This window comes from Lonchura striata, chromosome W (genome assembly GCF_050655825.1).
Source record: "Lonchura striata isolate lonStrDom1 chromosome W, ASM5065582v1, whole genome shotgun sequence".
Taxonomy (NCBI): Eukaryota; Metazoa; Chordata; class Aves; order Passeriformes; family Estrildidae; genus Lonchura; species Lonchura striata.
The window spans coordinates 43,532,761-43,543,390 of NC_140743.1; the positions used below are offsets into that span (position 1 = coordinate 43,532,761).

At 52.2% G+C, this 10,630-nt stretch overlaps 2 long non-coding RNA genes across 2 annotated transcripts; both read left to right on the plus strand.

Moving 5' to 3' along the window:
* The first annotated feature begins 336 nt into the window (after window positions 1-336).
* Window positions 337-2,384, plus strand: LOC146763248 (uncharacterized). Its single transcript, XR_014952607.1, has 3 exons — window positions 337-630; window positions 709-750; window positions 2,139-2,384. It is a non-coding gene; the product is annotated as an uncharacterized LOC146763248 (long non-coding RNA).
* Window positions 2,385-5,052: 2,668 nt separating this feature from the next.
* LOC146763249 (uncharacterized) lies at window positions 5,053-8,277 on the plus strand. The gene is made up of 3 exons (XR_014952583.1): window positions 5,053-5,839; window positions 5,918-5,959; window positions 7,348-8,277. It is a non-coding gene; the product is annotated as an uncharacterized LOC146763249 (long non-coding RNA).
* The last annotated feature ends 2,353 nt before the right edge of the window (window positions 8,278-10,630 follow it).

The following is a 10,630-nucleotide window of genomic DNA, read 5'->3' on the forward strand; positions in this document are numbered from 1 at the left end:
ACGCGATGTGGATTCTCATCCCCAGATGCCTGAGAGATAAGTTGAGTGCTCAGGCCCACAGTGGGGGTGAAAGCGGGGTGCTCTCATCCCCAGATGCCTGAGAGATAAGTTGAGGGCTCAGGCCCACATTGGGGGTGAAAGTGGGGTGCTGGGAGGGCCTTATGAATGAGCTTTGGGGGCAGGGATGTGCAAGAAGCATCTCCTAAGGCCATCTAAAGGCAAAAAGTGTCTGTTTTGATCACAGTGCTGAGGTGCACAGGGCAGAGCAGTTGCGGTGTGTGTCCTGTCACTTGTCTCTGGTGCACTGTGTGTTCTTTGGGTCTCTCGGTCCTTTCTTCTCCTCAAAAGCTCTCTCTCCCTTTCCTGTGTCACGGATGTCTGCACGTATTTTTCCTGGAGCTGTTCTGCCCTGCTGCATAGCCTGTAACAACACAAGTCCTGGGGACTTGAAATTGGCAGTGCAGGGTGTAGTTGGGCTCTAGATTGTATGGGGAGATTGGCTTAATATGTTTAGTCGTGTTAAGTTGTCCTGCAGCCGTTTGACACCAGTCCTAACTTTCTTTCAGATGCTGACAGTTCAAATCTGTGGCCAAGGGCCCCAGTCCTGGGTCAGGGTTTTCCCATGAGCAGGTCAGTCATTTTTTGCATTTTCAGGGGATGCTTGAATGGTGTCTTTGTCACAGCGGTGTTCTTTGCCTTTATTTTCAGGAGGTCCAGGCAGATAGCAGCAGTCAAGGCCAAGGGTGCCAGGTGAGCAGTGGGCCAAAGCAGTTGTTTGTGCTCAGGTTTCAGGTTTTGGAGCAATTGTATGTATCTGTTCTTGTTTGTGTGTTTAGGGAATCCACCCAGAGTATGCCAAGCCCCTGTCACCAACAGCTGATAGCCTGGATTTCCTGTGCTTGTGAGCCCTCTGGAAGTATTTTAGGACTCTGAGATGAAGCCTTGAAATTTTGTATTTCACGATGGCATCCAGGGAGCCTTTGGCAATGGCTGAGGAGTTGCGGTGAGTTGCCGAGGTAGGGAGGGGGAGCCAAGGTCCACTCGTGTTTCAGCCATGTCGAATCACTTTGTCTCTTCTTAACCCAGGCAGACCCTGCGATGACGGTGGCAGCCTCCGAGCCTGGCCAAAGTGAGCGGCCCGAGCATTCTTAGGAGAGCGGTGAGTAGCAGGATTGCTGGGTTTTCTCCATTGTGCAGCTAAGATCATGCAGTGATGTTTGGTGTTCTCGATTGTAGCTGAGCGCGGGACCACAGCCTGGTGACCACTGGACATTCCCCGCAGGCGAGGCAGCCTCCATTGGCACGCGATGTGGATTCTCATCCCCAGATGCCTGAGAGATAAGTTGAGTGCTCAGGCCCACAGTGGGGGTGAAAGCGGGGTGCTCTCATCCCCAGATGCCTGAGAGATAACTATAGGGGTCAGGCCCACATTGGGGGTGAAAGTGGGGTGCTGGGAGGGCCTTATGAATGAGCTTTGGGGGCAGGGATGTGCAAGAAGCATCTCCTAAGGCCATCTAAAGGCAAAAAGTGTCTGTTTTGATTACAGTGCTGAGGTGCTCTGGGCAGAGCAGTTGCGGTGTGTGTCCTGTCACTTGTCTCTGGTGCACTGTGTGTTCTTTGGGTCTCTCGGTCCTTTCTTCTCCTCAAAAGCTCTCTCTCCCTGTCCTCTGTCGTGGATGTCTGCACGTATTTTTCCTGGAGCTGTTCTGCCCTGCTGCATAGCCTGTAACAACACAAGTCCTGGGGACTTGAAATTGGCAGTGCAGGGTGTAGTTGGGCTCTAGATTGTATGGGGAGATTGGCTTAATATGTTTAGTTGTGTTAAGTTGTCCTGCAGCCGTTTGACACTAGTCCTAACTTTCTTTCAGATGCTGACAGTTCAAATCTGTGGCCAAGGGCCCCAGTCCTGGGTCAGGGTTTTCCCATGAGCAGGTCAGTCATTTTTTGCATTTGCAGGGGATGCTTGAATGGTGTCTTTGTCACAGCGGTGTTCTTTGCCTTTATTTTCAGGAGGTCCAGGCAGATAGCAGCAGTCAAGGCCAAGTGTGCCAGGTGAGCAGTGGGCCAAAGCAGTTGTTTGTGCTCAGGTTTCAGGTTTTGGAGCAATTGTATGTATCTGTTCTTGTTTGTGTGTTTAGGGAATCCACCCAGAGTATGCCAAGCCCCTGTCACCAACAGCTGATGGCCTGGATTTCCTGTGCTTGTGAGCCCTCTGGATGTATTTTAGGACTCTGAGATGAAGCCTTGAAATTTTGAATTTCACGATGGCATCCAGGGAGCCTTTGGCAATGGCTGAGGAGTTGCGGTGAGTTGCCGAGGTAGGGAGGGGGAGCCAAGGTCCACTCGTGTTTCAGCAATGCCGAGTCACTTTGTCTCTTCTTAACCCAGGCAGACCCTGCGATGACGGTGGCAGCCTCCGAGCCTGGCCAAAGTGCGTGGCCCGAGCATTCTTAGGAGAACGGTGAGTAGCAGGATTGCTGGGTTTTGTCCATTGTGCAGCTAAGATCATGCAGTGATGTTTGGTGTTCTCGATTGTAGCTGAGCATGGGACCACAGCCCGGTGACCATTGGACATTCCCCGCAGGCGAGGCAGCCTCCATTGGCACGCGATGTGGATTCTCATCCCCACATGGCTGAGAGATAAGTATAGGGCTCAGGCCCACATTGGGGGTGAAAGTGGGGTGCTTTCATCCCCAGATGGCTGAGAGATAAGTTGAGGGCTCAGGCCCACATTGGGGGTGAAAGTGGGGTGCTGGGAGGGCCTTATGAATGAGCTTTGGGGGCAGGGATGTGCAAGAAGCATCTCCTAAGGCCATCTAAAGGCAAAAAGTGTCTGTTTTGATTACAGTGCTGAGGTGCTCTGGGCAGAGCAGTTGCGGTGTGTGTCCTGTCACTTGTCTCTGGTGCACTGTGTGTTCTTTGGGTCTCTCGGTCCTTTCTTCTCCTCAAAAGCTCTCTCTCCCTTTCCTGTGTCACGGATGTCTGCACGTATTTTTCCTGGAGCTGTTCTGCCCTGCTGCATAGCCTGTAACAACACAAGTCCTGGGGACTTGAAATTGGCAGTGCAGGGTGTAGTTGGGCTCTAGATTGTATGGGGAGATTGGCTTAATATGTTTAGTCGTGTTAAGTTGTCCTGCAGCCGTTTGACACCAGTCCTAACTTTCTTTCAGATGCTGACAGTTCAAATCTGTGGCCAAGAGCCCCAGTCCTGGGTCAGGGTTTTCCCATGAGCAGGTCAGTCATTTTTTGCATTTGCAGGGGATGCTTGAATGGTGTCTTTGTCACAGCGGTGTTCTTTGCCTTTATTTTCAGGAGGTCCAGGCAGATAGCAGACAGTCAAGGCCAAGGGTGCCAGGTGAGCAGTGGGCCAAAGCAGTTGTTTGTGCTCAGGTTTCAGGTTTTGGAGCAATTGTATGTATCTGTTCTTGTTTGTGTGTTTAGGGAATCCACCCAGAGTATGCCAAGCCCCTGTCACCAACAGCTGATAGCCTGGATTTCCTGTGCTTGTGAGCCCTCTGGAAGTATTTTAGGACTGTGAGATGAAGCCTTGAAATTTTGTATTTCACGATGGCATCCAGGGAGCCTTTGGCAATGGCTGAGGAGTTGCGGTGAGTTGCCGAGGTAGGGAGGGGGAGCCAAGGTCCACTCGTGTTTCAGCCATGTCGAATCACTTTGTCTCTTCTTAACCCAGGCAGACCCTGCGATGACGGTGGCAGCCTCCGAGCCTGGCAAAAGTGAGCCTCCCGAGCATTCTTAGGAGAGCGGTGAGTAGCAGGATTGCTGGGTTTTCTCCATTGTGCAGCTAAGATCATGCAGTGATGTTTGGTGTTCTCGATTGTAGCTGAGCGCGGGACCACAGCCTGGTGACCACTGGACATTCCCCGCAGGCGAGGCAGCCTCCATTGGCACGCGATGTGGATTCTCATCCCCAGATGCCTGAGAGATAAGTTGAGTGCTCAGGCCCACAGTGGGGGTGAAAGCGGGGTGCTCTCATCCCCAGATGCCTGAGAGATAAGTTGAGGGCTCAGGCCCACATTGGGGGTGAAAGTGGGGTGCTGGGAGGGCCTTATGAATGAGCTTTGGGGGCAGGGATGTGCAAGAAGCATCTCCTAAGGCCATCTAAAGGCAAAAAGTGTCTGTTTTGATTACAGTGCTGAGGTGCTCTGGGCAGAGCAGTTGCGGTGTGTGTCCTGTCACTTGTCTCTGGTGCACTGTGTGTTCTTTGGGTCTCTCGGTCCTTTCTTCTCCTCAAAAGCTCTCTCTCCCTGTCCTGTGTCGTGGATGTCTGCACGTATTTTTCCTGGAGCTGTTCTGCCCTGCTGCATAGCCTGTAACAACACAAGTCCTGGGGACTTGAAATTGGCAGTGCAGGGTGTAGTTGGGCTCTAGATTGTATGGGGAGATTGGCTTAATATGTTTAGTTGTGTTAAGTTGTCCTGCAGCCGTTTGACACTAGTCCTAACTTTCTTTCAGATGCTGACAGTTCAAATCTGTGGCCAAGGGCCCCAGTCCTGGGTGAGGGTTTTCCCATGAGCAGGTCAGTCATTTTTTGCATTTGCAGGGGATGCTTGAATGGTGTCTTTGTCACAGCGGTGTTCTTTGCCTTTATTTTCAGGAGGTCCAGGCAGATAGCAGCAGTCAAGGCCAAGTGTGCCAGGTGAGCAGTGGGCCAAAGCAGTTGTTTGTGCTCAGGTTTCAGGTTTTGGAGCAATTGTATGTATCTGTTCTTGTTTGTGTGTTTAGGGAATCCACCCAGAGTATGCCAAGCCCCTGTCACCAACAGCTGATGGCCTGGATTTCCTGTGCTTGTGAGCCCTCTGGATGTATTTTAGGACTGTGAGATGAAGCCTTGAAATTTTGAATTTCACGATGGCATCCAGGGAGCCTTTGGCAATGGCTGAGGAGTTGCGGTGAGTTGCCGAGGTAGGGAGGGGGAGCCAAGGTCCACTCGTGTTTCAGCAATGCCGAGTCACTTTGTCTCTTCTTAACCCAGGCAGACCCTGCGATGACGGTGGCAGCCTCTGAGCCTGGCCAAAGTGCGTGGCCCGAGCATTCTTAGGAGAACGGTGAGTAGCAGGATTGCTGGGTTTTGTCCATTGTGCAGCTAAGATCATGCAGTGATGTTTGGTGTTCTCGATTGTAGCTGAGCACGGGACCACAGCCCGGTGACCATTGGACATTCCCCGCAGGCGAGGCAGCCTCCATTGGCACGCGATGTGGATTCTCATCCCCACATGGCTGAGAGATAAGTATAGGGCTCAGGCCCACATTGGGGGTGAAAGTGGGGTGCTTTCATCCCCAGATGGCTGAGAGATAAGTTGAGGGCTCAGGCCCACATTGGGGGTGAAAGTGGGGTGCTGGGAGGGCCTTATGAATGAGCTTTGGGGGCAGGGATGTGCAAGAAGCATCTCCTAAGGCCATCTAAAGGCAAAAAGTGTCTGTTTTGATTACAGTGCTGAGGTGCTCTGGGCAGAGCAGTTGCGGTGTGTGTCCTGTCACTTGTCTCTGGTGCACTGTGTGTTCTTTGGGTCTCTCGGTCCTTTCTTCTCCTCAAAAGCTCTCTCTCCCTTTCCTGTGTCACGGATGTCTGCACGTATTTTTCCTGGAGCTGTTCTGCCCTGCTGCATAGCCTGTAACAACACAAGTCCTGGGGACTTGAAATTGGCAGTGCAGGGTGTAGTTGGGCTCTAGATTGTATGGGGAGATTGGCTTAATATGTTTAGTCGTGTTAAGTTGTCCTGCAGCCGTTTGACACCAGTCCTAACTTTCTTTCAGATGCTGACAGTTCAAATCTGTGGCCAAGGGCCCCAGTCCTGGGTCAGGGTTTTCCCATGAGCAGGTCAGTCATTTTTTGCATTTGCAGGGGATGCTTGAAGGGTGTCTTTGTCACAGCGGTGTTCTTTGCCTTTATTTTCAGGAGGTCCAGGCAGATAGCAGCAGTCAAGGCCAAGGGTGCCAGGTGAGCAGTGGGCCAAAGCAGTTGTTTGTGCTCAGGTTTCAGGTTTTGGAGCAATTGTATGTATCTGTTCTTGTTTGTGTGTTTAGGGAATCCACCCAGAGTATGCCAAGCCCCTGTCACCAACAGCTGATAGCCTGGATTTCCTGTGCTTGTGAGCCCTCTGGAAGTATTTTAGGACTCTGAGATGAAGCCTTGAAATTTTGTATTTCACGATGGCATCCAGGGAGCCTTTGGCAATGGCTGAGGAGTTGCGGTGAGTTGCCGAGGTAGGGAGGGGGAGCCAAGGTCCACTCGTGTTTCAGCCATGTCGAATCACTTTGTCTCTTCTTAACCCAGGCAGACCCTGCGATGACGGTGGCAGCCTCCGAGCCTGGCCAAAGTGCGTGGCCCGAGCATTCTTAGGAGAGCGGTGAGTAGCAGGATTGCTGGGTTTTGTCCATTGTGCAGCTAAGATCATGCAGTGATGTTTGGTGTTCTCGATTGTAGCTGAGCGCGGGACCACAGCCTGGTGACCACTGGACATTCCCCGCAGGCGAGGCAGCCTCCATTGGCACGCGATGTGGATTCTCATCCCCAGATGCCTGAGAGATAAGTTGAGTGCTCAGGCCCACAGTGGGGGTGAAAGCGGGGTGCTCTCATCCCCAGATGCCTGAGAGATAACTATAGGGGTCAGGCCCACATTGGGGGTGAAAGTGGGGTGCTGGGAGGGCCTTATGAATGAGCTTTGGGGGCAGGGATGTGCAAGAAGCATCTCCTAAGGCCATCTAAAGGCAAAAAGTGTCTGTTTTGATTACAGTGCTGAGGTGCTCTGGGCAGAGCAGTTGCGGTGTGTGTCCTGTCACTTGTCTCTGGTGCACTGTGTGTTCTTTGGGTCTCTCGGTCCTTTCTTCTCCTCAAAAGCTCTCTCTCCCTGTCCTGTGTCACGGATGTCTGCACGTATTTTTCCTGGAGCTGTTCTGCCCTGCTGCATAGCCTGTAACAACACAAGTCCTGGGGACTTGAAATTGGCAGTGCAGGGTGTAGTTGGGCTCTAGATTGTATGGGGAGATTGGCTTAATATGTTTAGTTGTGTTAAGTTGTCCTGCAGCCGTTTGACACCAGTCCTAACTTTCTTTCAGATGCTGACAGTTCAAATCTGTGGCCAAGGGCCCCAGTCCTGGGTCAGGGTTTTCCCATGAGCAGGTCAGTCATTTTTTGCATTTGCAGGGGATGCTTGAAGGGTGTCTTTGCCACAGCAGTGTTCTTTGCCTTTATTTTCAGGAGGTCCAGGCAGATAGCAGCAGTCAAGGCCAAGTGTGCCAGGTGAGCAGTGGGCCAAAGCAGTTGTTTGTGCTCAGGTTTCAGGTTTTGGAGCAATTGTATGTATCTGTTCTTGTTTGTGTGTTTAGGGAATCCACCCAGAGTATGCCAAGCCCCTGTCACCAACAGCTGATGGCCTGGATTTCCTGTGCTTGTGAGCCCTCTGGATGTATTTTAGGACTGTGAGATGAAGCCTTGAAATTTTGTATTTCACGATGGCATCCAGGGAGCCTTTGGCAATGGCTGAGGAGTTGCGGTGAGTTGCCGAGGTAGGGAGGGGGAGCCAAGGTCCACTCGTGTTTCAGCAATGCCGAGTCACTTTGTCTCTTCTTAACCCAGGCTGACCCTGCGTTGACGGTGGCAGCCTCCGAGCCTGGCCAAAGTGCGTGGCCCGAGCATTCTTAGGAGAACGGTGAGTAGCAGGATTGCTGGGTTTTGTCCATTGTGCAGCTAAGATCATGCAGTGATGTTTGGTGTTCTCGATTGTAGCTGAGCACGGGACCACAGCCCGGTGACCATTGGACATTCCCCGCAGGCGAGGCAGCCTCCATTGGCACGCGATGTGGATTCTCATCCCCAGATGCCTGAGAGATAAGTTGAGTGCTCAGGCCCACAGTGGGGATGAAAGCGGGGTGCTCTCATCCCCAGATGGCTGAGAGATAAGTTGAGGGCTCAGGCCCACATTGGGGGTGAAAGTGGGGTGCTGGGAGGGCCTTATGAATGAGCTTTGGGGGCAGGGATGTGCAAGAAGCATCTCCTAAGGCCATCTAAAGGCAAAAAGTGTCTGTTTTGATCACAGTGCTGAGGTGCTCAGGGCAGAGCAGTTGCGGTGTGTGTCCTGTCACTTGTCTCTGGTGCACTGTGTGTTCTTTGGGTCTCTCGGTCCTTTCTTCTCCTCAAAAGCTCTCTCTCCCTGTCCTGTGTCGTGGATGTCTGCACGTATTTTTCCTGGAGCTGTTCTGCCCTGCTGCATAGCCTGTAACAACACAAGTCCTGGGGACTTGAAATTGGCAGTGCAGGGTGTAGTTGGGCTCTAGATTGTATGGGGAGATTGGCTTAATATGTTTAGTTGTGTTAAGTTGTCCTGCAGCCGTTTGACACCAGTCCTAACTTTCTTTCAGATGCTGACAGTTCAAATCTGTGGCCAAGGGCCCCAGTCCTGGGTGAGGGTTTTCCCATGAGCAGGTCTGTGGGATGAGTATTCCTCTGCAACACAGGTCAGTCATTTTTTGCATTTGCAGGGGATGCTTGAAGGGTGTCTTTGCCACAGCAGTGTTCTTTGCCTTTATTTTCAGGAGGTCCAGGCAGATAGCAGCAGTCAAGGCCAAGTGTGCCAGGTGAGCAGTGGGCCAAAGCAGTTGTTTGTGCTCAGGTTTCAGGTTTTGGAGCAATTGTATGTATCTGTTCTTGTTTGTGTGTTTAGGGAATCCACCCAGAGTATGCCAAGCCCCTGTCACCAACAGCTGATGGCCTGGATTTCCTGTGCTTGTGAGCCCTCTGGATGTATTTTAGGACTGTGAGATGAAGCCTTGAAATTTTGTATTTCACGATGGCATCCAGGGAGCCTTTGGCAATGGCTGAGGAGTTGCGGTGAGTTGCCGAGGTAGGGAGGGGGAGCCAAGGTCCACTCGTGTTTCAGCAATGCCGAGTCACTTTGTCTCTTCTTAACCCAGGCAGACCCTGCGAAGACGGTGGCAGCCTCTGAGCCTGGCCAAAGTGCGTGGCCCGAGCATTCTTAGGAGAGCGGTGAGTAGCAGGATTGCTGGGTTTTGTCCATTGTGCAGCTAAGATCATGCAGTGATGTTTGGTGTTCTCGATTGTATCTGAGCACGGGACCACAGCCCGGTGACCATAGGACATTCCCTGCAGGCGAGGCAACCTCCATTGGCACGCGATGTGGATTCTCATCCCCAGATGCCTGAGAGATAAGTTGAGTGCTCAGGCCCACAGTGGGGGTGAAAGCGGGGTGCTCTCATCCCCAGATGGCTGAGAGATAAGTTGAGGGCTCAGGCCCACATTGGGGGTGAAAGTGGGGTGCTGGGCGTGCCTTATGAATGAGCTTTGGGGGCAGGGATGTGCAAGAAGCATCTCCTAAGGCCATCTAAAGGCAAAAAGTGTCTGTTTTGATCACAGTGCTGAGGTGCTCAGGGCAGAGCAGTTGCGGTGTGTGTCCTGTCACTTGTCTCTGGTGCACTGTGTGTTCTTTGGGTCTCTCGGTCCTTTCTTCTCCTCAAAAGCTCTCTCTCCCTGTCCTCTGTCGTGGATGTCTGCACGTATTTTTCCTGGAGCTGTTCTGCCCTGCTGCATAGCCTGTAACAACACAAGTCCTGGGGACTTGAAATTGGCAGTGCAGGGTGTAGTTTGGCTCTAGATTGTATGGGGAGATTGGCTTAATATGTTTAGTTGTGTTAAGTTGTCCTGCAGCCGTTTGACACCAGTCCTAACTTTCTTTCAGATGCTGACAGTTCAAATCTGTGGCCAAGGGCCCCAGTCCTGGGTGAGGGTTTTCCCATGAGCAGGTCAGTCATTTTTTGCATTTGCAGGGTATGCTTGAAGGGTGTCTTTGCCACAGCAGTGTTCTTTGCCTTTATTTTCAGGAGGTCCAGGCAGATAGCAGCAGTCAAGGCCAAGTGTGCCAGGTGAGCAGTGGGCCAAAGCAGTTGTTTGTGCTCAGGTTTCAGGTTTTGGAGCAATTGTATGTATCTGTTCTTGTTTGTGTGTTTAGGGAATCCACCCAGAGTATGCCAAGCCCCTGTCACCAACAGCTGATGGCCTGGATTTCCTGTGCTTGTGGGCTCTCTGGATGTATTTTAGGACTCTGAGATGAAGCCTTGAAATTTTGTATTTCACGATGGCATCCAGGGAGCCTTTGGCAATGGCTGAGGAGTTGCGGTGAGTTGCCGAGGTAGGGAGGGGGAGCCAAGGTCCACTCGTGTTTCAGCAATGCCGAGTCACTTTGTCTCTTCTTAACCCAGGCAGACCCTGCGATGACGGTGGCAGCCTCCGAGCCTGGCCAAAGTGCGTGGCCCGAGCATTCTTAGGAGAACGGTGAGTAGCAGGATTGCTGGGTTTTGTCCATTGTGCAGCTAAGATCATGCAGTGATGTTTGGTGTTCTCGATTGTAGCTGAGCACGGGACCACAGCCCGGTGACCATTGGACATTCCCCGCAGGCGAGGCAGCCTCCATTGGCACGCGATGTGGATTCTCATCCCCAGATGCCTGAGAGATAAGTTGAGTGCTCAGGCCCACAGTGGGGGTGAAAGCGGGGTGCTTTCATCCCCAGATGGCTGAGAGATAAGTTGAGGGCTCAGGCCCACATTGGGGGTGAAAGTGGGGTGCTGGGAGGGCCTTATGAATGAGCTTTGGGGGCA